Source organism: Ovis aries, chromosome 2 (assembly GCF_016772045.2).
Source record: "Ovis aries strain OAR_USU_Benz2616 breed Rambouillet chromosome 2, ARS-UI_Ramb_v3.0, whole genome shotgun sequence".
Classification (NCBI taxonomy): Eukaryota; Metazoa; Chordata; class Mammalia; order Artiodactyla; family Bovidae; genus Ovis; species Ovis aries.
In genome coordinates, this window is record NC_056055.1 from 67,467,173 (window position 1) to 67,493,666 (window position 26,494).

Sequence of the window (26,494 nt, forward strand, 5' to 3'; positions counted from 1 at the left end):
TGGGAGTCCTAAAACACACACCCAGCCCAGAAATAGGAGACGAGATGAGTGTGAGAACTGGAACAGAAGGAAGCTATCAACACCCAGCAGGTACCTCGCTCACAGCGCTCTGTACAGTTTTTCACAGATGCCCACAACCTATAGAAACTCCTCTTCCCCAGAAAAGTTTGAAAATGAGCTTCACTCTTGCTCTTCCTAAAATGAGTAGTTTTTAAAAATTATAAACCAAGATTCTGGTTTCCAGGCACCTGCCTGTGTCTCTTCAAAGCTAAACCCTTCCAGTAGCAGTAACCAAGTCAGCAGTGAGTTAAACAAACCCTTATGTAATTCTTTTTTTTTTTTTAAGTCTCTCATAGTTGATTCTATGATAACAAGATCATCACCAGCTCTTTACCCTCCCTTCACAACTTACAAAGGTGCACGCTGACGGGGAACAGTGACAACTAGTGTACAGTGTGCTCACAGCACACAACTCACAATGGACACAGCTGAGTGTGACCAGGGTGAGAGAAAAAACCTACACATAGCAGTTTAAAGAGGGATTCTTGATAGCTCAACAATTCACAGGATTAGGTTCCAGACCTACTGCTGACGGGTACCGAACGGAGTTATGAGGGTTTTGTTGTTCTTATTTTAACCCGTCACCTATTATTTACCTAAGGTAAACTTTCAGCGCATATTTAAGTAAATAATGAAGAACAGAGAGAGGACAACGGTTCGCCTAGAGGTGCATTTCAAAAGCAGAAGCAGTCGTGCTGAAATGCAAAAAGCAATGAACCCAGGCTCTAAGAAGACACTTCCACCCAAGACTCTGCCCCTCCCAACTGACCCAGGACCTTGGGCACGCACTCAATTCCACTGCCAGTTGGTAAAAACAAGGATCTCCTCATCTGTTTGACAGGGTGAATTGAGGCAAACTCCCACAAAAACACAGGAAATACCAGGCCAGTAAACTTGCAAGGAGGAGGTGGGATGGTCATGAATGCCTCTGACAACCACGGCCACAGAACATGGTGGGAATAGCCCTCTAGAGCCCTGTATATGCCAGGGTCCAAGCTCAGCTCCCGCACACCTGACAAGCTCCATGAGCTGGAGCAGCTCCCTTACTGAGGCTCAGTTGCTTCATCTACAAAATGGGCTCAAAATCCCTACCCTTTATAATTGTTGTGAGGACTGAGTGGAGAAATGTTTATAAAGAGCCTCACCCAGTGCTCATCACACAATTAACACTCTCCATAAAGGTCCCCACCATAATTCTGCAGCAGCAATATAAGGTGACCACTCCCATTTAAGAACCTGTTCTTTTTCTGAGAAGAGCACAGTATGATTAACTAAGAACACATCATGGAACCCAAGGGAAATGAAAACATATGTCCACACAAACACCTGGACACAGATGTTCACAGTGGCATTATTTATCATAGCAAAAATGTGCAAACCACCCAAATGTCCATCAACTGTAAACGGGTAAACAAAATGCAGTATATGAATACAGTGTGTTATTATTCAGGCTAATAAGGAAAGACATACAAATACATGCTATAAGGATAAACCTTAAAAACATTATTAGCAAAAGAAGCCAGACGCATTATATTTTGCAGAATCACAAAATATTATGATTCCATTTATGTAAATTGTCCAGAAGAGGCAAATCCACAGAGATCACATGTAGATTAGTGGTTGCCTAGGAATAAGGGAATATCGGGAAAAATGGGGAATAACTTGCTAAATGGGTATGGAGTTTCCTTTTTGAGGTGATAAAAATGTTCTCAAACTGATATGGTGTTGGTTGCACAAATCCATAAATATACTAAAACCCACTGAACTGTACATTTTTAGTTTGATATGTGAACTGTATCTCAATAAAGCTTTTTTTTTTTTTGTTTTAAGACTAAAAAAAATGCACCATGGATTCTGCAATTAAAAAGTGAGGATCTTTTTTTTTTTGGCTGTACCACATGGTTTGTAGGATCTTGGTTCCCAGCCAGGGATTAAATCTCAGGCCCTCACTCATAAGAGTGCCAAGTCCTAACCACTGGACCACCAGAGAATTCCCAGAAAGTGGGGATTCTAATCCTTGTTCCACCACTTCCATTACTTCTCCATGCCTCAGTTTCCCCCATCTGTAAAGCAAGGGCAGTTACAAGACCTACTCAACCAGGGTTGTGAGAACTTAATTAGATTATTTATGTATAGAATTCAGGGTGATGCCCCCCTAACAGCAAATGCTCTGTCATTTTCAGCTATTATCATTATCATAATTATTGGACTCATTTTACAGAAAAGACCAAAGTCAGACAAAGTAACTTGTCTGAGGTCATACAAGTTAAAGGTAGCAGAGGACAGATTCTAACCCATGTCAGCATGGCTACCAAGCCTGTATCCTTTCCACTGTACAGCCTTTGTGCCTTTCAGAACCTACCCATAAGTGATGACTGATCTCAGGCATGCAAACAAACAACCCACCCCAAAAACACGGCTGGTGGTGCTTGGACACCAGACCTGCAATGGATCCAATCACTCTGACAACTCAGAACATCTTAACAAGCATGACAGTCACTTTCAAGCAGTTGGCCTGGGTTCAGTAACTCATCCACAGTGACTTGCTGAGAAGAGGGTACACAAAGGGCATTGGGCTGGACTTTATTTTATTTCTGGTTCTTCCAATAACCAGTTACGTATAGGTTCCCTAATGGCTGTGCCCTTGCAAACACATGCTTAAATGAGGGGTCTGATACATATCATCATTAACTGAATGTTAAAATGTGCCAGACACTGTGCTGAATGCTTTATGGCTGTTGCCCAGTAATCCTTCCAAAAACTCTACACAATTCCTCCCTTTTTTAACATATGAAAACAGAAGTCCTGATGATCCATAAAACAAGGAGTTGAAAAGCTGAACTCCATTAAAATAAAAAACTTCTGCTCTGTGAAAGGCAATGTCAAGAGAATAAGCAGACAAACCACCGAGTGGGAGAAAATATTTGCAAAAATTACAACTGATAAAGGACTGTTCTCCAAAAGAGCTCCTAAAATTCAACAATAAGAAAACTACTGGACTAAAAAAATGGACCAAAGACCTCAACAGAGAGAAGATATATATGCGATAAGTTCTGTTCAGTTCAATCGCTCAGTCGTGTTCAACTCTTTGCAACCCCATGGACTGCAGCACACCAGGCCTCCCTGTCCATCACCAGCTCCCCAAGCTTACTCAAATTCATGTCCACTGTGTCAGTGATGCCATCCAACCATCTCATCTTCTGTCGTCCCTTCTCCTCCTGCCTTCAATCTTTCCCAGCATCAGGGTCTTTTCCAATGAGTCAGTTCTTCACATCAGGTGGCCAAAGTATTGGAGTTTCAGCTTCAGCATCAGTCCTTCCAATGAATACTCAGGACTGATTTCCTTTAGGATGGACTGGTTGGATCTCCTTGCTGTCCAGGGACTCTCACGAGTTTTCTCCAATACCACAGTTCAAAAACATCAATTCTTTGGTGCTCAGCTTTCTTTACAGTCCAACTCTCACATCCATACATGACTACTGGAAAAACCATAGCTTTGACTAGACAGACCTTTGTTGGCAAAGTAATGTCTCTGCTTTTTAAGATGCTGTCTAGGTTGGTCATAACTTTTCTTCCAAGGAGTAAATGTCTTAATTTCATGGCTGCAGTCACCATCTGCAGTGACTTTGGAGCCCAGCAAAATAAAGTCTGCCACTGTTTCCATTGTTTCCCCATCTATTTGCCATGAAGTGATGGGACCTGATGCTATGATCCTGGTTTTCTGAACGTTGAGTTTTAAGCCAACTTTTTCACTCTCCTCTTTCACTTTCATCAAGAGGCTCTTTAGTTCTTCTTTGCTTTCAGTCATAAGGCTGGTGTCATCTGCATATCTGAGGTCATTGATATATATGATAAAGAAACATATGAAAAGGTGCTCTACAACTTAAGTTATCAGGGAAATGCAATATATATACACACACACACATACCTACACATACATAGGAAATGGCAACCCATTCTGGTATTCTACTCCGGTATTCCTACTCCAGGGGTCTTCCCAACCCAGGAACTGAATCTGCATCTCTTGCATTGCATCTCCTGCACTGGCAGGTGGATTCTTTACCACTGTGCCACCTGGAAAGCCATATACACACACATATATGTATATGTATATATACATCTCCTGAGATATTAACTTGCACATAACCCCACAGCTAGTAGGTGAATGCAGATCTGTATAAGTCCAATTTTAATAAGATAGGAGGCAAAAAATAACAATACCATCAGCAGGTAATTACACTTACTACCTCTATGTTCATAGTTCTGGACACTAAGCTATAAATTATAATTACAATTTAACAAGCCATTCTTATTTCTAATCACAAAGGAGCCATTAATAAGCCAAAAAAGGAGGAGCTAATTTGGCAACACAGTCGCAGCCCTGTCTACTCTATGATTTTAAATCTGACTAAGCCTGTATAACCTTCAAACATAGCCTCACTTTGAAAAAATAAACACACATACAAACCACCACCCATGTTGGTACCAAGATAAAGAAAATTATAAACTGCTTTGTCAAAAGGCAGGCTAGAAAACCAATTAGAGTGCTCAGCTAAATCCTGCCCGCAGGATTGGCCCTGTATTAAATACCCAAGGTCAACTGTCACTCCCTGTCTCAAGGCACTATCAGAGGACAGCTCACATAGGGTATTTCCGCCATGTATCAACGTGCCTGGCTAATCCCCAGAAAGTTAGGAAACCTACAGAGACCTGTACCTCAAAGACATGCCTTTCCTATGAGAATCAGGGAATGAGCCCAGGAACTTAAAGAACCTCACATTTCGATACTGTATTGCCAACACCTGGAAGCAAAATCTCAAGCCCTACCTTGGACCTATTGACAAGAATATGCATTTTAACAAGAGCCCCCATGTGATCAGTACGCACATTAAAGATGCAGACTCAAGTGTTCCCAACAGAACTCTGCGTCATGCTAGCAGAGCTCTCTGTCATGAAAACCACTAGCCACTTGCATCTACTAAGCACCCCAAAAGCAATTAAGGAACCAAATGTTTTATTTAAATTTGTAAATAGTCATGCTTACCAAATAATTAGCCATATCCCTAGCAACCAATTTTTTGGTACTATAACAAATACTATAGTTAACATTCTTGCTATGTAGCCCCTCCCTCATAATTTGTGGTATTTCTGAATTAAAGAACATGCTCATTTCTAAGTCTTTTCATCTATAATAACTTAAATTTGAGCAGTTTACAGCACGGTATCAAGATGAGTCAAATGCTATTTTGAGGACAAAACACCGCTTATTTACAGAAGCAGTGCTTGTTTTCATACTTTGAAGATATTTCTGGTATTCTTTTGGTAAACTTTTCTGCAAGAATGAAGAAGAGATTGTGGGGAAAAAATATTCTGAACTCCTTCTGTAGGCACATTGGTAAAACTTTGCAAATGACCCTTCAAAAACACTAATTCAACCAGCTCTCAGTAAGAGACGCAATAATTTTCTAATAAGCCGTTATCTACGGATGAAATTTAAAACTTTCCAATTTATGGCTTCAACTGCTTAAGTATTTCTTATACATTTTTATTTTTTACTTTTAAAGTTAAAGTAAAGTTGACTTACAGTGTTGGAAGTAATGTTTATTACTGCTGTACAGCAAAGTGATTCAGTTATACATAGATATTTTTTAAACATTCCTTTTCATTATGATTTATCATAGGATATCGAGTATAGTTTTCTGTGCTATAAGTAGAACCTTGTTGTTTATCTAGTCTACATATAAGCTTACATCTGCTAACGGCAACCTCCCATTCAATCCCTCCATCAACCCCCTCCCCGTTGGCAACCACCAGTCTGTTCTCTATGTCTATGTTTCTGTTTCATAGATAGCTTCACTTGTGGCATATTTTAGATTCCACATATGAGTGACATCACACGGTACTTGTCTCTTTCTTCAGTTTAGTTCATTCGCTCAGTTGGGTCCAACTCTTTGCGACCCCATGGACTGCAGCACATCGGGCCTCCCTGTCCATCACCAACTCCCCAAGCTTACTCAAACTCATGTCCATTGAGTTCGTGATGCCATCCAACCATCTCAAGCTCTGTCATCCGTTTCTCCTCCTGCCTTCAATCCTTCCCAGAATCTGGGCCTTTTCCAATGAGTCAGTTCTTCACATCAGGTGGCCAAAGTATTGGCGTTTCAACTTCAGCATCAGTTCTTCCAATGAATATTCAAGACTGATTTCCTTTAGGATGGACTGGTTGGATCTCCTTGCAGTCTAAGGGACTCTCAAGAGTCTTCTCCAACACCACAGTTGACAAAAAATCAATTATTTGGCAATCAGCTTTCTTTATAGTCCAACTCTCACATCCACACATGACTACTGGGAAAACCATAGCTTTGACTAGACGGACCTTTGTTGGCAAAGTAATGCCTCTGCTTTTTAATATGCTGTCTATGTTGGTCATAACTTTTCTTCCAAGGAGCAAATGTCTTTTAATTTCATGGCTGCAGACACCATCTGCAGTGACTTTGGAGTCCAACAAAATAAAATCTGTCACTGTTTCCACTGTTACCCTATCTATTGCCATGAAGTGATGGGACCAGATGCCATGATCTTCGTTTTCTGAATGTCGAGTCTGAAGCCAACTTTTTCACTCTCCTCTTTCACTTTCATTAAGAGACTCTTTAGTTCTTTTTTGCTTTCTGCCATAAGAGTGGTGTCATCTACATATCTGAGGTTATTGATATTTCTCCAGGCAATCTTGATTCCAGCTTGTGCCCAGCATTTCTCATGATGTACTCTGCATACAAGTTAAATAAGCAGGGTGACAATATACAGCCTTGACATACTCCTTTCCTGATTTGGAACCAGTGTGTTGTTCCATGTCCAGTTCTAACTGTTGCTTTCTGACCTGCATACAGATTTCTCAAGAGGCAGGTATGGTGTTCTGGTATTCCCATCTCTTTCAGAATTTTCCACAGTCTTTTGTGATCCACACAGTCAGAGGCTTTGATGTAGTCAATAAAGCAGAAGTAGATGTTTTTCTGCAGTTTTCTCGGTTTTTTGATGATCCAGTGGATGTTGGCAATTTGATCTCTGCTTCCTCTGCCATTTCTAAATCCAGCTTGAACATTTTGAGCATAACTTTGCTAGTGTGTGAGATAAGTGCAATTGTGTGGTAGTTTGAACATTCTTCGGCATTGCCTTTTTTGGGCCTTTCTCTTTCTGACTTTACTTAATCTTTAATTGCATCCATGTTGCTGCAATTGCATTATTTTGTTCTTTTTATGGCTGAGTAGTATTCCATTGTGTGTATGTACCAAATCTTCTTCATCCATTCATGGATATTTAGGTTGTTTCCATGTCTTGACTGTTGTGAATAGCACTGCTATGAACATAGGAGTACATGTATCTTTTTGAGCTAGAGTTTTGTCTGGATATATGCCCAGGAGTAGAACTGCTAGACATATGGTAGTTTTATTTTAATTTTTTAAGAAACCTCCATACTGTTCTCCATAGTGGCTGTACCACTTCACATTCCCACCAACCGTATAAGAAGATTCCCTTTTCTCCATATCCTCTCTACCATTTGTTATCTGTAGACTTTTTAAAGATGGCCATTCTGACTGGTGTGAGGTGGCACTTCATTGTAGTTTTGACTTCCATTTCTCTAATAATTAGCAATGTTGAGCATCTTTTCACGTGCCTTTTGGCCATCTGTATGTCTTCTTTGGAGAAATGTCTGTTTAGGTCTTTAGCCCGTTTTTCGATTGGGCTGTTCTCTTGTTGAGTTGTATACTTGTACATTTTAGATATAAACTTGACAATGGAATGTATACTTGCACAACACATTCATCATGATGAGCGTGCACCATCTCAGAGAATCAATGGAGGAAAACAAAAGATGCATCCGATTGTTGAAGGAAACACTCCATTAAGGGGAGGGGACAGCAAAGACCAGAGACAGGAAGGGGAAAGGTGAGGTTTCCTGCATCCAGCTTCCACACCAACGAAAGGTGGGAGCCCAAGCCAAACTATTAAAAATAATCAAAGTGCACTTCAGCAAGCCTTAATAATGATTTTGACTTAATAATAAAACAGAAGAGATGAAACTGAAGCAGGTTGTATCAAAACAGTTATCCTTCTATTTTTTTTTTCTCATGACAAAACTGAAAAAAAAAAGTTCAGATGTTTAGAACAGCCTTACTGCTAAACTTAGAAGGAGACAACCTTCTTTGACCTAGTATCTTGCATGGCATTATTGTATAAATTGAGTTAAATGGACAGTCCATAAAACTGTGTACAATACCCCTCCCCCACCCTTTTTCCTTTACTGGTGACATGGGAAATTTTAGACATAGGTCAATATTATTTTTTAAATCCTGAATTAAACAATGTTGAGCTCCTCTCAAAAACTTGTCTATGCCTAGTAACATAAATTATTGGCAGAAACTGTATGCAATCTTAAGCATAAGAAGGCACCCAACATTCACTACCCTTTCACGGAATTTGTTTATCAGGAAATCGGCAAGGCTACCGCATAGTAACAGACATAACCCACTAGGTGGTGCAATGATGCAGACATAAAAAAGGAGAGATGGAAAAAAATCACACTTTTAGTTGTCCTGCATATACTATTAAAAAAAAAACCCACTGGAACCTACTGTATAACACATGGAACTCGGCTCAGTGTTATGTGCCAGCCTGGTTGGGAGTGGGGTTTGGGGGAGAATGGATGCATGTATATGTGTGGCTGAGTACTTCCACTCACTGTTCACCAGAAACAATCACCACACTGTTAATCAGCTACACCCTAATACAAAATAAAAAGCTTAAAGTTTGGGGAAAAAACAAAACAGTAGATGGACTCCAGGGGGCATGGGTTCAATCCCAGGTCAGGCAAACTAAGAACCTGCATGCCACTTGGGGCAGCCAAAAACAAAACAAAACCACTAGAGCAAAACAACTGACACCTTACGAGGCTTTTGACCCTGTTCTGGTTGTGGGATAGTCAGAGCAAGTTAAACCATGTGGAAGGTAGAAGATAGCACTTTCTCATTGTTAATCACTGGACCTAATTGCTGAAATATAATTTCTAGGAGGAAGAGTTATTGGAATTGAAGTTTCACACAGAAGGTGGAATCCATTCATTGATTCACCCAATACATGTTTATTAAACACCTTTTTCATGCCAGGCTTTGTACTGAGCACTAGAGGTTAAACAGTGAGAAAAATAAACACGATCCTGCCTTCATGGAGCTTACAGGCAGACGGGGGCTCAGCTGTAAATCAAGGAGTCCGTCAGCAGCTGTAGAACTAAAACTGTGACGCATGCTATGAAGGGAAGTACAGAAAGGTCCAGAACAGGAGGAGCTGGCCTCCCAGGGAGATCAGGGAGGGCCTTCCTTTTTAGTGACCCCGTGGAAATAGGGACTTCAATCCACTGAGAGAGGACACAGCAAGAAACCATCACGGCTGGGACACAGAGGGGGAGGCCGATGGGGGAACCTGGCTCTCAGTAAGCATCCCGGTCTCGTGCATGAAAAAAGTAACTCTAAGTCTGAGGTGGGTCAAGGGCACGAGTGGATTTGTATTTTTATATATTTGAGACCAGACTCCTCATTTTCCTGAGAAGCAGGAAAGAAGTCTAAGCTGAGGTCGACAGCCCCAGGGGGGTTACTGACTACAAGAGGTGGGAAGGAGGAAGAAAGGGAGGGCTGCACTGAATTCCTGGGTTTCAGTCTGGGGCAGTAATGGCCTTCTCAGAGCAGTAAGGCTGAGGGCTTACCCTAGGGTTTAAGCCCCAGTCAAGATCCCCCTTCTACTGTGAGGAAAGTTTAAATCAAACCACCATTTCTAAGCCAAATTCCAAAATCACCTTTGCAAGTACCTAACTTAGGAGTGGGCAAGAAACTGCTATCAGGGCCAGCAACAGCAATGTTTACCGGGCATTCTGAGAAATGGATACAGACATGGAAAAAGCCAAAGGACCATGGAAACAAAATGCACTATCAAGAGTGCTTCACTGGGGAGTTCCCTGGTGGTCCAGTGGTTAGGACTCAGTGCTTTCACTGCTGGGAGCCCAGGGTTCAATTCCCGGTGGGGGACTAAGATCTCAAGGTCATCGTGCGATAAGGCCAAAATAAACAGATAAGGAAATTCAGGTAAGGACTTCTAATACATTTGTCAAGAAGACTCAGGCTTCTGCTTCCCTGGAGGCTGGGGGCCAGACAACACTCTGGAGCTCTCTCCAGCTGTTCTAGTTTGTCAACAGATGAGCCCCTGGTTTGTCACTAACCAGCCGTAAAACCTCTAAGCTCGCCGCACAGCTCAGGTAATAGTACCCACCTCACAGGGTTCTTTGAGATCAACTGAGAATTTTACATGGAAGTTTTTACAAACTGTAAAATGTCACACAAACGAGGGGGTACTTCCTCTATTAAAAAAGTCTCACTCTAAAAAAGGTGATATGGTATACATTTAATAAAAGATTTTTCTTTAAGACGTCTTTTAGTCATTCAGCATTTAAGTATTTACAGTGACTCAGGCTTTGAAAACAAAGGCCTATCAACAAAGAACAACAGTCCCCACCCTCAGAGGATGCCTTTTTTTTTTAGGATGTAGAAAGGCTTGGAACAGTCTGGAGAACAATGGCGGTGAATGCGTACTGAACTACGGTGTCAGTCACTGATCTGGCAGCCCCAAGTTTTTCCAAACCCAAAGAACAACATTAATTTCTCTTCTGCGCAACACTTCTTCAAGACTTTGACCATGGTGATGGTTTATTGTATCTTTGAGGTCCCTTCCATCCCCCAGAAAAGAATGAATTGTTTAGAAACGAAACAGCCAAACACTTAGAAATACAACAAACAGTATTTGTCCCAAAGCTGGAAATCCAGAGCATAAATAACATCCAAAACTCAGGCAGAAATGTTTTATCATTGAAGGACATTTCAGTGTTACAGCCTTTCCACATCTTAAAATGTGCTTTGACATGTACTTTCCCCACATTTTCTCCTACTTAAGTTACTTCTTAACTTGGAGGACATCTACACTCTTAACTTCTCAACTGGCTCACCATCTAGTCGCTGTTTGGAGATAATTTTGTTTTCTTGTTTCCTTTTATTTTTTAGTTATTAGAGAATAGGGGCTTCCCAGGAGGTGCAGTGGTAAAGAATCCACTTGCCAGTGCAGGAGACACAAGAGATGTGGGCTTGATCCCTGGGGCAGGAAGATCCCCTGGAGTAGGAGATGGCAACCCACTCCAGTCTTCTTGCCTAGAAAATCCCATGGAGAGAGGAGACTGGTGGGCTATTCTTCATGGGGCCACAAAGAGTCCGACACAGCTGAGCACACATATACACATACAAGGTCTTAGTGCAAAGTTAGGCCAATTCAAAGTGAACTACCCTTGGTTTCCATTGCAATGGAACTTCTGGTTATACTTTATCTAAACAAAAATCTGAACTTGTTAACAATTTCCAATCACATACCACATGGGAAGTTGGCCTGAGATCAGAATCTTGCTTGGATAATCCTCCAAGTGGATAATTAACTACAGGTGGGAGCATTATCAACACACATATTGGGCAAGACACTGAGGAAATGTGCTGAACACAGGAGTGAAAACTCTGGTTCTGCTCTCAAGCTGGGCTGCTGCCTGTGTACCCCCACAGAGAGACAATGAGCATGCGGCACCCACAGACCAAGACCAGTTGCCACTGGAGAATAAATTTTTTAAAGAGAACATGAGAACACTGGAAGTTTCCATCACCCACCACAGAATCTAGTCGGAATTATATATCCAGCTTTTGTCATGGCTGAGCTTCGAGCCAAGAACCAACATTTCAAACAATGTCAGCCTTTTTAGACTGTCTATGGAAGCTCATGGAACTCCTCAGTCCTGGGTCCTCAGGGAAGAATGCCATGCGGTGAGGCTGGGAGGATGACAGCCATGCCCCTAACAGGACTCCAGGGCCTTCCCTGGTGGCTCAGAGGGTAAAGCGTCTGCCTGCCATGCAGGAGACCCAGGTTCGATCCCTGGGTTGGGAAGATTTCCCTGGAGAAGGAAATCGCAACACACTCCAGTACTCTTGCCTGGAGAATCCCACGGAGGGAAGAGCCTAGTAGGCTACAGATCACGGGGTCGCAGAGTCAGACACGACTGAGCGACTTCACTTAACAGGACTCCAAGGGCAACAGGAGAGAAACAAAGTTTGCACTTGGAGCCTGTCTAGCTCTTTCTACCCCTTGTGCTTGTTGCTCTGGTTGTCAACGACCTCCTACGACAAAAGCCTCCAAAGGCGAACCCCCAGCAATCCATCGCCAAAAGTTCTGGCTCCAAAATCCCCCCTCTCTCTATCTTTAACCCAGTCTCTCAGTTTTATACATCAATGCTTTCAGTCTCAGCTGGATATCACAAAAAGATGACCTGCCTGCCACTGAACTGTGCTTGCCTGGTGACCTACACCTCTTAGCGTTATTTAAAAGATGTACTTTGATCCTGAGAAACTAATAATGGAATTCTGATCCTTAACAGACAAGTTCCCAAACACAGCATATCAAAGATGAACATTCTTTCGAATTCCACAACTCATATGCTTTGTAGCCGCCAACAAGTTTTTCTTGACATTAACAACAACTGTTGTTTCCTGTGGGATGGGATTACACAGTCATTTCTAACTGGAGGCTGTGGACTTGAAGAAAGCGGACACTCTCACTTGAGAGTCTTAATATTTCTATAAAAAAACTATGATTTTCACTAGTAGTCTACATAATCGACTTCCCCATAAAACTCTGTCTTGCTCACCTTAGCGTCTTTGGGGCTTCATACAGTAATGGATACACATGGGTCATTGAAGAATGATAACAACTCTTAAAAACATTGCTATTTCATTGTGACTCCCTGGAGAAAAACTTTCTGTATACTTTCAGTGATAATGTGAAAAAAAATCCTACAAATCAACAGAGAGGCCATTAGCTTCTCCCTTTTATTTCTCTGCTCATCTGATTCTGCAAAGCAGAGCTGGGAGCTGAAAGCACCTGTAAGTCTCAAATTAAATGGACCTTGACTCAAATTCCCTCCCTGTCACACAAGTTATGCGACACTGGACATGTTATTTAACATTTCTGAGCCTCCTTATCCTCACCTATAAAATTGAGTTTTAACACTCACTCCCAGTTGGTTGGGAGGATTCAGTGAGGTCTGTACCAAGGTCTGCTGCTGCTGCTAAGTCGCTTCAGTCGTGTCCAACTCTGTGCGACCCCATAGACGGCAGCCCACCACGCTCCACCATCCCTGGGATTCTCCAGGCAAGAATACTGGAGTGGGTTGTCATTTCCTTCTCCAATGCATGAAAGTGAAAAGTGAAAGTGAAGTCGCTCAGTCGTGTCCGACTCTTCGTGAACCCATAGACTGCAGCCTACCAGGCTCCTCCTTGGAGGAGGGATTTTCCTGGAGTGGGTTGCCATTGCCTTCTCCGGTACCAAGGTCTAACACTGTACTAACACTGCACCAGCCGTGTGGCTTCTCTCACTTCACCAGAGAAAAGTCTGTCTGCATCTTACTTTGTGTCCTGGGGTCCCCTGACCATTAGGTATTTTACAGAGACATCAGGAGTTCTACTTGGGTGGAACTTTAGTAAGCCAGCTCCCAACATACTCATGTTTGCAGAAATCAAGGACAGAGCCTCAGAGCCATTCTATAAAGTCCATTAATGCCTATTTTACATTTGTTTATCCAATAATGGAATTGAATGTTGCAGCTTCAGTCTCCAAGCCACCTGCATGGTTGTGGCGGGGAGGGGGGCCAGTGGGAAACACAGTGAGCAAGGCAAAAGGATACATACCCAGATCAATCTCATTTCAGTTTTTTAGGACTGTCTCTATTCTCCTCCTTTCACCTTCCTTCATTTACTGAGCAACTATTCTGTGCCTGGAGTAGTACTGCCAAGAACCAGACCTGCCTGCGAAAATTCACAATCACCACCCCTCCCCACCCCGCCTAGTGTTAAAGTGACCCTCCTTCCAACACTAGGCAGAACCCAGGCCTATCAGAAAACACACTGCTCTTCCAAAAGGATAAACACAAGCAATGCAGTTTACATCTAATTGAGGACATTTATTTTGCAGTTTACTGTTTTCCAAGCATTCATTTTGATGAAGCTCATCCCAATCAAAAAGCTTATGTTGCCTCTCACAGAGAAAATGAACTATCCGTGTTGCAGACTACACAGATGGAGCCAACAATATCCAAGCTGGAAGAGACAGAAGAGACAGACAGCAGACAGGCAGAATACCAGCTCAGTGTCGAGGGCACCTCACTGCATAAACCATTATCCCAAATGTAAAGCTGAAAGGACAAGTCTGGTGACTGACTGGAGTGATAGGTGAGTGACTTGCATTTTCTCAGGACAGTTCATCATTGGGACATAATCCAATCCGGCCAACATTTATATGTCACCAACTAATCACACTCAAAGACTACTTAGAACAGCAATGCCATTGTTCCTTGGAGCTTATTAATACATCAAAGCTAAATGAGCTTCCTCCCTTCCCCCACCCTGAAGTGACATGTGTATTCCCCTTGGTTCTATTAATAAGCGAGACAGATTCTTTAAGGCAGCGCATACTGCCTGCAGATATTCTGGGGTAATAGATAGTAAAAACATTGCCGACATGTGATTTCTAAAGTAAATCATAAACATGAAATTTAAGAAATTCAGAAAATTTGGCAATGCCTGAACTAACTTTATTTTTAACTCAGCTCTATTTCCCCACATTTTACAGAGGAATGGCCCCCAGAGAACTTTATCTTTAAAAAGCTGGTGACTAACCAGTTCTCAAATGTGAGGAGGTTTCAAGGACTGACAGGGGTGATGATGCAACGCCAGCTGCCTTTCTTAATTCCTTGGCTTTTGTGGAATTATCATTTTATACCAGAATTTGACTTCTTGTTTTAAGTTTAAAGGACACTGTCAAATAAAAATAAGGCTGCTTTGTAAAAATACACAAAGCAGCACTGTGCGACCCTTCCTCAGGCTGTAACACTACTAGCTGAAATATAGACACCTGGATCAGAAATACATATATATTTAAAACCAATCATTTTTGTCGTAGGAGTGAAATTAGGTCAGTGCCCTTAAGAAGCCCCCTTCAGCTCTATTTTCCACTTTCCAAACAAAGAAAGCTTTTGTGCATTGTATTAGCCACTGTAAACTGTTCGGACATCCACTGTTAGCCCTGGTTGACTGGCTAAGTCAGGCGAAAAAAGAGATAAAACAGGAGATTCTGTCAGTGTATTTCTAGCACATTCAAATTTAAGTGAGCTTTTGCACAGAGCCAGCTCACTCTGCTAAACCAGTGGCTGAAATGAAGTTACTGCTCATGCTTATCTTGGCACTTAGAACATTTGCTTTCCTTACCACTTCAAATTTCTCAAGCAGTACTATAGATCTAAACCTAATAAAATATGAATCAATAAATCACTTGGCTAGTCTATTTCTAGATACTCGCCTGAAAGCAACAGTAGTAACGTCCCTAATTAGTCAGGGTCATAGGCAAAATTCTTTGAATGAGAGAGAAGATTCACAGACATTCTAAATTAAGAAAAACTCAGTTCTTTCCCGGAGAAGGCGATGGCACCCCACTCCAGTACCCTTGCCTGGGAAATCCCATGGATGGAGGAGCCTGGCAGGCTGCAGTCCATGGGGTCGCTAAGAGTTGGACACGACTGAGTGACTTCACTTTCCCTTTTCACTTTCATGCATTGGAGAAGGAAATGGCAACCCACTCCAGTGTTCTTGCCTGGAGAATCCTAGGGACGGAGGAGCCTGGTGGGCTGCCGTCTGTGGGGTCACACAGAGTCGGACACGACTGACGCGATTTAGCAGCAGCAGCAGTTCTTTCCACATGGGGCATCATTATATAGGGAGGGTTTTGCAAAAACCGAGTCAAGATTTTTAAATGTCTCAAGAGCAACACCTTACAGCTCATGTTTGCAAATAGGAAGTGGGACAGACACTATTGCCAAATGTTTTAGTAGACTAGCACATGCTGTCAGCATTAGGCGTGAGGCACAAAACAGGACCAAGATTGGATCTTTTCACTTAACTTGTCAAAAGATAGAAGAAGTTAAAGACAGAGGGAGGAAAAGGGCGCAGTCTCTTCAGGGGATCTTCCCGACCCAGGGATTGAACCCGGGTCTCCTGCACTGCAGACAGATTCTTTATCATCTGAGCCACCAAGGAAGCCCATCAATCTATAAACCAGATTTGCATATCACCTTTTACTTTATTAAAAACTAACAAGTCAGGGAGAGGGACAAGTTAGGAGTCTGGGATTAAATCATACTGCTACATAGAAAATAGATATCCAATAAGGGCCTACTATATAGCACAGGGATATTACAGTATCTTGTAATAACCTTTAATGGAAGAAAATATTTTAAAATGTCTATATATATTTATCTACATGTATAAGAGTTGCTTTGCTGTACACCTGAAATGAACACAACATTGTAAATCAACTGTATTTCAATAAAATTCTTTAAACAGTAAAAAAAAAAACGAATAAATCAAAACAACTTCAAAAAGAAAATACTTGGACTTCCCTGGTGGTTCAGCGGTTGGTTAAGAATCCGCCTGCCAATGTACATGACACAGGTTTGACCCCTGGTCCAACAAGACTCCACATGGGCAACTAAGCCCACGTGTCACAACTACTGAGCCTGCACACCACAACTAGAGAAAGCCCACGGGCAGCAACCAAGATCCAGCACAGCCAAAAATACATACATAAATTGTTTTAAGAAAAGGAATATTCATTAAGTTTCACAAAGTTATACATCAAAAAGCAGCTCTTAGAACCAAGTCACTTCGCAGCCTGTATTAATTTATAGGCCTGCAAATGAAAACTTCTCAAGTTTACTCATACTGAAAAGTAACAACCATCACAGAGCAGTTGAGAAACAAAGGCCCTTCAGAGACAGTACTTTGGGAGGACTTAACAGTGGTATCCACACCCCAGCAGGTGATTATAAAGTCCGATTAAAGTACTGATTCTGAACACAGATTACAGAAAGCAGTCCTGTGACTACTGTGGCATCATGTTCTTCGGTAATAGTGATAATACAAGCAAATTATAACCACTGCAATGAAATTGCCATTGCAATCCTAGGAGGCATCTATGCCATTTCTTGCTTGCTGGTACTCAGCTTCCCCTAGTTCCAGAGACTAGAGGGCCCAATATCTTTGCCCAAAGGGTACCAATGAGGTGCAAGTATCTACTTAAGACCTAAAGGATGAAGGGAAACAGATGCCATTAGTTTTCCTTTTTCTTTTCCTTTAGCAGCAGTCATAGGCAGAAACTGACTTCCCAGACCTGAGTTTTGCAGCTGCCTCCAAGCTCCCTATCGTTTCAGCCTCCTCTTGGCTACAGAGGCTGATAAAATCAGAAGTCCTGATTTTAACCTTCTAGGAGGCAAATCAGAGACCTAGTGATGGGCCCTTGGTTTTCATCCCTCCAGCCTTTTGTTCTGTAGGCATCTAATTCCCTCCATTAAATCCCTTTTTCCTTGAAACATCTAGAATAATGTCTGTCTCCTTCACTGAGCCCTGACCCACAGGTATACAATGCCCATTTCACAGCTGAGCAAAAGGCCATGCAAGTTTCAGGACAAAAAGATCTCACACCCAGGTATGCCTGATTTCAACAGTCACAGTATGAAAGTTAAGCATGTCTCCAGCCCATGACCCAGCGATTCTACTCCTAGGAATTTACACGAGAAATGGGTGCATTAGCCAACAGAACAAAGTATTAGGTGACTTTCACAGCAGCTTTACCCATAATAGAAACAAAACAAAAACCTGACAACAACCCAAATATCCATCAACAAAAGAATGAATAAACAAACTGGGAAATTCATATAAGTGACGTATATATTATTGAGCAAAGAAAAAAACTACTGAATCACATAACCACACAAAGGTTACGCTGAGGAAAGAAACCAGATACCAAATGCTGATTTCATTTATACAGATCCTATCAAAGTGAAGCAAAGCTATACGATGGTAAGAGATGTCAGAAGAGAGGTTCCCTTGTCGGTGGGGTGGTAACAGTCGAAAAAGTGGCAAGACAGAAGAACCTTCTAGAGTGATGGAAAGTTCTATTTTTTGATCCAGGTGGTAATCACACAATGCATACATTCATGTAAAAGTTCAGCCAGCTCTGCAACTGGATAGTGATGGTGGCGGCACAAGCAGATGCCACTGAATTTACACTCAGAATGGTTAAAATGGTGGGTCTTACTGTGTTTTACTACAATTAAAAAAAAAAAAGTATCACGCTCCCCACTTCTGTGTTTTACTATATATGCTATACTTCAACTTTCTAAAATACATGAAAATAATAATAAGAAAAAACTTCACTGTGAGTAAGTAAGCCTTTGAGGACACACTCAGGAGACCACTGTTCCCACAGGAAAATTTTCCTCAATTTCAGGCAAATATTTTTCACCGCACTTCTTTGGTAAATTCAGTCTACCTTTCCTGTCCCTCCCCAACTCTTGAGAAAAGACATCTGCAAATATACTCAAGCACTACAAGCCGATCGAGTATTGCTTCTTTTACTGCTGCTGCTAAGTCGCTTCAGTTGTGTCCGACTGTGTGTGACCCCAGAGACGGCAGCCCATCAGGCTCCTCCATCCCTGAGATTCTCCAGGCAAGAACACTGGAGTGGGTTGCCATTTCCTTCTCCAATGCATGGATGCATGCTAAGTCGCTTCAGTCGTGTCCAACTCTGTGCAACCCCATGGACAGCAGCCCACCAGGCTCCTCTGTCCATAAGATTCTCTAGGCAAGAATACTGGAGTAGGTTGCCATTTCCTTCTCGGCCTCTGATTAAAATCTGAAAAAACACCGATATTCAAAGTGAACTACCTCTTGATTTCTACGTATTTTATTGCCACTTGTCTGTTTTTAGATTCTTCACAATAAGACCAGAAGCAAAAGCACAAATGCTTCCAGTTGCATTTCTGGAAAATTTCAATGGATGTCTGAGATGCTACAAATCTCTCTCCCCTCTTAAAACTCACCCAGACACTAAACAGACCTGACCACAGCAGGCGAAGTGCTGTCCCTGAAGTTAGGCAGAAAAAATCCCGTGTGCCTGAGGCATCCATTAAATGTGGCTGCCAGAGAGTCATGTCAGTCAGTAACAGCGAAAGAGGTCTTGCAACAGTCACCAGGAGGCTGTCTCCAGTGCACTGGTGAAGAACAAATCAGAAAGGGATCCTAGTGACAGGCCTGCCTTCCCTTCTGCGCCCATGCTACAGGAAATGTGGTTCCTGGGAGAGGATTCCATGGGGAAGAGAGGGCATACTGGAGGCTCCCAGGATGCAGTTTTCACTGGGAAGGGTGAAGGGGAAAAGGAAGAAGAAGGAAAAAGAACTCTCAAGAAGCTCTGTGAGATGGTTGCAGCTGCTGACTTGGGGCTGCAGAGTGAGGAAGAGAATTCAGTACCCACTGAGCTTGCACATTATTTAAGCTGCAACTGAATAATAGATCTTTCCATCACTTCATGAGCTAAACAAGACAGCCACTCTTAAAAAACTGCTGTGCAGAGAGACTTCATTGAATCTCTTCTTCAAAGAGAAAACAAAGAGAAAGAAAACACACACAATTTGTCCGAGTATGAAAGCACTTCAAGGTGACAAGAACCAACAGAAATTTAGAATGTTCTCTAGGCTTTACACTGAATACTGAGAATCTTAAGCATAGTAAGAGACTTCAGAGATGATCAAGTATAGTTATCCCCATAAAGTAACTGAGAATTATTAATAGAATTACATGCCTTAGCTAAAGTCACCCAGCTAATTCTTAGTACAGCTTATACACCAACGAAGAAACAATCTGTATATTAATAAAAATTCTACATTATTTTTTTCTTATGGACAAACTATCATCCACTCACGCTATCAATGTCAGGAATCTAGGAATCCACTTTTCTAAGTTCTCAAAGAGTCTTTCATTCTTACTACTTCATGCACTGAGACTTCCCCAAATCAAGTCAGTAAAATGCGGTTGATACTTTAGGGAATGTGCCTGGTGACCCGTCAGTGTCTGGGGTGACCAAGGTGACGCACGAAGACCAGGGAGGGGCTCACAGCTGACAGGAAATGACTGGCATACGGCAGACGTGATAAGGGCTCAAATAAACACTGGCATGTGCACACCACCCAATCACAGGCCAGGAGGTTAACTGATTCAGTCTGAGGGAAGAAGGATAAGGGAGCAACTAAAAATGAGCTCACCAGGAAGTTTCTTCTGAACTATTCTTTTCGAAAGCAGAAATGGCTAGCTTGGCTAATACTGATTTCTTCAAAGAACTTCATTCTGCTTTGCTAGACATATTTGGAGAGAGTCGTCCGAGGATGGAGAATGGGCTGGTAGCCTCTGATAGGTACATCACCCCTCCTCCCCATTGCTGAGCCCAGCACAAGCAACCTCTCAGACGCCTGCTGCGAAAGAAGGCAGAGAAGAAACCCCACCTAGGATTCAGAAACCTAGGATTCAGAACACTTCCTTTATAAGAAATGTCTCTAAGTGAATGGAAACAAACAGCCATATATGGAACATTATTTTATCAGAAGAACAACAAAGGTTCCTGAAGCTACAAGTCCTAGAAGAGAAGTTCATGAAATCCTATTGATGACTAGAATGCATTATTTCCCCAGTTCACCTTCAACTAAGTGACAAAACCTAGAGTATCTGCAGTATTCTCTCATCTCTAACAAAGCTTTTTCTAACATATACAATGGCAAAGATACAACTGGATTCTGGGACTCTCCTGGTGGTCCACTGGTTAGGGCACTGCACTTTCACTGCAGGGACCCAGGTTCGATCCCTGGTAGGGGAACTAAGATCCTGTATGCCTTGTGGCCAACAAAACAAAACATACAACTGGATTCTAATCATTACCTATTAATTACAGCCCAATAACTGTTAGTGAAAGTCGCTCAGTCGTGTCCAACTCTTTAATGACCAGCAAGACTATCCCAATAATTTTCTTCCACAGTGTATTACATATGTTCCTTCTAAATGCCTCTGACTTCTCACTAACTATAAAAACATAACTATATATTTAGTACTGTGTTTATATAGGGTGTCAGATGAAGCATACTACAATTAAAGTTTCCAAAGACGACATCATTTTTCTCTTGTGAACATAATGTATATATTTCATATGGCTGAGTAAAGTCTATGACACAAATAATAATTACTGTATTGATTAACTCTGAAATCCATGTTTACATATGCATATGGGTAAAATTCAGTAAACATTTGTACTCAAGGATGTGACATGAGGTTTTTGCCATGATTAATAGTATAATTTGAAATCCTGGGGTCAGAAGAGCTTCCTGTAATACCCAACAAATATTTTATTTTCAAAAGATCTATCAATAGTCTTTTACTACTACTATCAATACCCCCAAACTCTCCCCCACCCTCCCCCCGCCCCACACACAAAATGATCAGGGAACAGAAATGTAAGTAGAAACTATAATCTATAATCTAATCAGGCAAAATATTTAGCCTGAAAGCTAAAACAAACACTCATTATCATCAAAATTTATACTGCTATGGTTTGCAACACACCATGATGTGTAAGTGACAGAGAAGCTGCATTGTTTTTAAGATTAAAGACCTGATTTAACTTTAACCATCTGGCAGAGGCACTAAACAAATATCTGGACTGACTTTAAATGACTGAAGAACAAGTTACTAATTGAAGCCCTAGGTTTTCTCATGAAAACTGTGCACACCCACAGAATAAGGGATTCTGGTGACTGAAACAAAGTGTTTTCTGCCGTGGTTTTATTCACCGACCACGAAGAACCTCAATTGCTCTTTTCTCCAGGTCATAGCAGCGTGCTTTTTCCCTATCTCAAGACTTGCAATTCCTATGACAATCCTTGTTAAAGTATAATTTACAGACCATAGGCTTCCCTGGTGGCTCAGATGGTAAAGCGTCTGACTGCAGTGCGGGAGACCCGGGTTTGATCCCTGGGTTGGGAAGATCCCCTGGAGAAGGAAATGGCAGCCCACTCCAGTACTCTTGCCTGGAAAATTCCATGGACTGAGAGGCTCCTCAAGCCTGGTAGGCTACAGTCCATGGGGTTGCAAAGAGTCGGACACAACTGAGCAACTTCACTTTTATGAGCTTCATTTTTAATGAGTTAGATGCATTGCATGGGAGGCTGCTTGGGTCTCTCTACTCTTAAGCACTTATGAATGGTGACTAAGATGCATTTGGTAACAGAGGTATGTCCTCTAGGAGTGCCAAAGCTCTTCCCCTCTTTTCACGCTGCTGCTGCAGCTGCTAAGTCGTTTCAGTCGTGTCTGACTCTGTGTGACCTCAGAGATGGCAGCCCACCACGCTCCCCCATCCCTGGGATTCTCCAGGCAAGAACACTGGAGTACACTATCTTACTGCAAACGTCACACCAACAGACCTTAAAATTGCAGAATGGCTCATGGGAAGCAGAGAAAGGAATGAGACTTACGGAAGATGTTAAATAGCTTCACAAATACACTGTCTGGGTAGACAATGGCACGATACACACATTAAGACATAAAGCCCATTAAGTTCAACTTTCCTGTCTTTTCTGGGCCATGCTGTGGTGACTTCCTGAAGGTGTGGTTGAGGTATACCTAGCTCTCCATACCTAAATGTCACACTCACAATTTAAGAGTATTTTCCAAATCTCAGATTTCAAGGGCTCTCTTCACAATTTTTTATCTTATTCTCACTCCACTCATCCTAATGAGTTTACAGACTGGCTTTACGTTTTTTATTTATATAAGAGGAATGCACGGTAACTGAAGAATGGGCAATGTCCCTCCCTATACAGTCTGTCTGTACAACACACTTGGGGGAAAAACACTGTTCAGGAGATAGCAAAAAAGACAAGAGAAATGCATAACAAACTTAATAGATGGTTTTCCAATGACAGTCCTGCATCTCCCTTTTGAGCACACAGGTTATTGACGCTGATACAGCTTTGGATGAAAGAGACTCTAGTTCCCTTAAAAAGCCAGTATGAAACAGTCACCATTAGGGGAAGACCCATGCAGGCCTGCCTGGGCTCTAGCAGTCAGAGACCAAGTTCTAGGAAGGGCATTTCCTAACAAAGCTGCAAAAGTGGATGCTGGTACTTTCCACCTCAGAACTCTCTTCCTCATACAGTGACATGGGCATAGTACAGATTTATTTGGCTCCTTTCCTAGGTAGCCTTCAAACCTGGAACTAGCTATTGCCAATAGCAGATAGTGGGACTGAGTGCCTGATAAGTTTTTTCCATTGCTGTTATATGACTTTTGCAAAATTTTTAATGGAGATACCAACTCAGATCCTCATAAATTTGCTAGCTAAAGGGGCTTCTACTCATAAAGATAATCATAAAAGTTCCTGTGGGGATAAAGTAGGTTCTAAATTGCTTTAGGGAACATTTCTTTCTGAACTTTAAAAAAAGCCCGTACAGGACTTCCCTGGTGGTCCAGTGGTTAAGAATCCACCTGTCATTGCAGGGGACAGGGGTTAGATCCCTGGTCTGGGAAGATCCCACATACTGTGGAGCAACTAAACCAAACCCTACGAGCCCCAACTACTGAGCCCACATGCTGCAGCTACTGAAGCCTGCGCACCGACAGCCTGTGCTTCTCAGTAAGAGAAGCCACCACAATGAGAAACGCCTGCACCACAATGAGAGCACTGCCCCCACTCACTGCAACTAGAGAAAGCCCATGCTCAGCAATGAAGATCCAGTGCAGCCAAAAAATAAAAAATATAAATATATTTTTAGAAAGGGCCATGTAAAACAAGTTTTTAACCTACACAACAGGTGTTGAATCTGACCCCTGAGTCTATGTTTCTGACCCTGACCCTTGGATTTAGGATGAAGAAATGAACTCAGTAAAACATCGTAGACAATCATTCTACCATGTCCACTTAATTTTCAATGAAAATTATTCTCAACCCCAAGGCTGGCTGGTCCAAGGCCATTCCAGCCCAGCACTTGTTGCCCTGTGATTACCACCTCAAGTCTGATCAACAAGGCATTTTATAGGGTATCAGCCCTCAATCTAGATAAGCTAATCTACAGCCACAGCTCCTCAATGGGATTTGTTTTAGGGATTAGGCAAGGAATTCCCTGATGGCTCATATTTTTGGTAGAGGCATGTGGAGAGTTTCAGCGTGATTACTAACCCTTCCTAACTCTTCACCCCACCCGCCCTTCCCACACGTCAAGCTACTCTTGCACCAAATTTGATGACATATGACAGCATACAAGACTCAAGTGGCCCCGCCTAGTTTCAAGGACTTATCTGTCTCCTAAGAAGAACTTCTTCAGAAAAGAAAAACTTGCTAAAGTCACTAGGGATTTTAGCATCTCTCTCAAATTCCCAGGCACATCTCCCACGAAAGAGAAATGTCTGCCTGTGACCTTTTGTCAATATACAAAGAATTAGACTAAAAGTCTAACAAATGGAGGCAGAAATCCTTGCAAATGGAACTCCCCAGCAAGTGATGCTAAAAAATTTAGGATCTTAAGCATATGAGTGCCCCCCAAATAGTAATATTCCCTATGTAGGGGGTGTGGGGTAGAGTGTTTACTAGGAAACTGGCTCACTCCTTTGCAGGAAAAGTCAAGTCATTAATGCATTAGGTATTTCTGTGGCTTTTTCTTAAAGTTCTCTTACTGGCATTCAAGGTCTTTCAAGAGTGTGAGCATCTCTTGTTCTTTCTCCCAGCAACTGCCTTGATACCTACCTGGCATCTCCTATTTGTGCTTCTAGGTCCCACTTGCCTCCGTAATCCAGGATCCTGCACTTAAGAGTTTTCAGCACCTGTTTTGGTTCATATTACAGTCAGCCCTCCATATCCTGAGGATTCACCAATCACAGATCAAAAATGTATGGGGGCAGGGGAGAAACCCCAGAAAGTTCCAGAAAGCAAAATTTGAATTTGACACACCAAGAACTATTTACACATCATTTACATAATATTTACATTGTATATAGTATTGTAAGTAGCCTGTGCTTGCATGCTCAGTCACTTCAGTCTTGTGGGACTATTTGCAGCCCTATGGACCCTTTGCAACCCTATGGAACATAGCTGCTAGGCTCCTCTGTCCATGGGGTTCTCCAGGCAAAAATACTGGAGGGGGTTGCCATGACCCTCCTCTAGGGAATCTTAACCTAGAGATGATTTAAAGTGTACAGAAGGATGCCTTGAGGTTACAGGAAAATACTATGTATGCCATTTTATATTAAGGACTTTGAGCATCTTTGGATTTTGGTATCCTACGGAGGTCCCAGAACCATTCTCCCCCTTCCCATGATACCCAGGAACGACTGTACAAGCTACTGTTTATTTAGCACCCACTAGCCAGGCACCCCGGCACATTTCATTCAGTCCTCACTCAACCCTGTGAGGTGTGTTATTAGCCCCATCTTCTAGACTGACTTACGCTGTGAGGAATCTGTTCAAATGGCAAACTTTCCTCCCCAAAAGAATCCCTGAAGGGAGTGTACACAGGACAATCCCACACTTTGCTGCATTTCTGTACTGCAGAGTGTACATCTGTATTTCACACTCCCTCCTTCAGCCACAGGTATCCCAGCAGAGAGAGTCTACACAATCTAAAAATACACCTAAAATTTTCAGCTCGCATAGCAGACTCTTAAAAGACAGAAATTGAGTCTTGCTTATCTCATGCACTCACCTCTTCACAATGGACCGGCACAAGTAGGTGCTCATTACGTTATTAGCTGCATGGTCCTGAAAAAGCTGCAGCAGCGAATCGGGGCAGGGAAAATCTCTGACAGCAGCTCAGAAAAAGTGCTAGAAAAACCTCAAAAGACACCACCACCACCTTAGTAAGGCACCCTCCCCTTCTTTCACCTCCCCAAAGAGGGAAAACGACAGCATCCTGTTCATCTCTCTAACTGGAATACATCAGAGTCTTAAAGATTGGCATTCTTCCCCAACAAGACAGGGTGACAGAGGCATCCTCACACTGAAGTGAAGCCAGTCATGAAAATTTATCAAATAACCAAATTTCATTCTCTAAGGCAGGATATCACATGGCACTCTGCTACAAATGCAATCATGACCACTAACTCCTCACTTAAAAAGAAAACAGTCTGATTCCAAGGTCTGTGTGCAGACTGTCTCGCCCAGGAATAATCCAGACACAAGTGGACCTGTTCTCCCAGAGTGTCAGCACAGCTGGCCCAGACCACCTAAAGATCTGAGGACAGGGCCTCCTGCCTTCTCTGCTGGGATTCCAACTGAGGAAAGGAGGGCAGTTTCTATGACGGGATGAGGGCAGTTTCCATGAGGGCAGTTTCCACTGGGAACTGCAGGGAAACCACAACCATTATTCAGGCTAGACAGCTGCCAAGGC

At 42.3% G+C, this 26,494-nt stretch overlaps 1 protein-coding gene and 1 non-coding gene across 5 annotated transcripts in view; one reads left to right on the top strand and one right to left on the bottom strand.

Annotated features, from left to right (window-relative positions):
* TJP2 (tight junction protein 2) overlaps positions 1 to 26,494 on the bottom strand; it is a 96,183-nt gene that overhangs the window by 50,397 nt on the left and 19,292 nt on the right. The gene's annotated exons all lie outside the window — the stretch shown is intronic.
* Positions 12,007 to 12,078, top strand: TRNAG-GCC (transfer RNA glycine (anticodon GCC)). Its single transcript has one exon. It is a non-coding gene; the product is annotated as a tRNA-Gly (tRNA).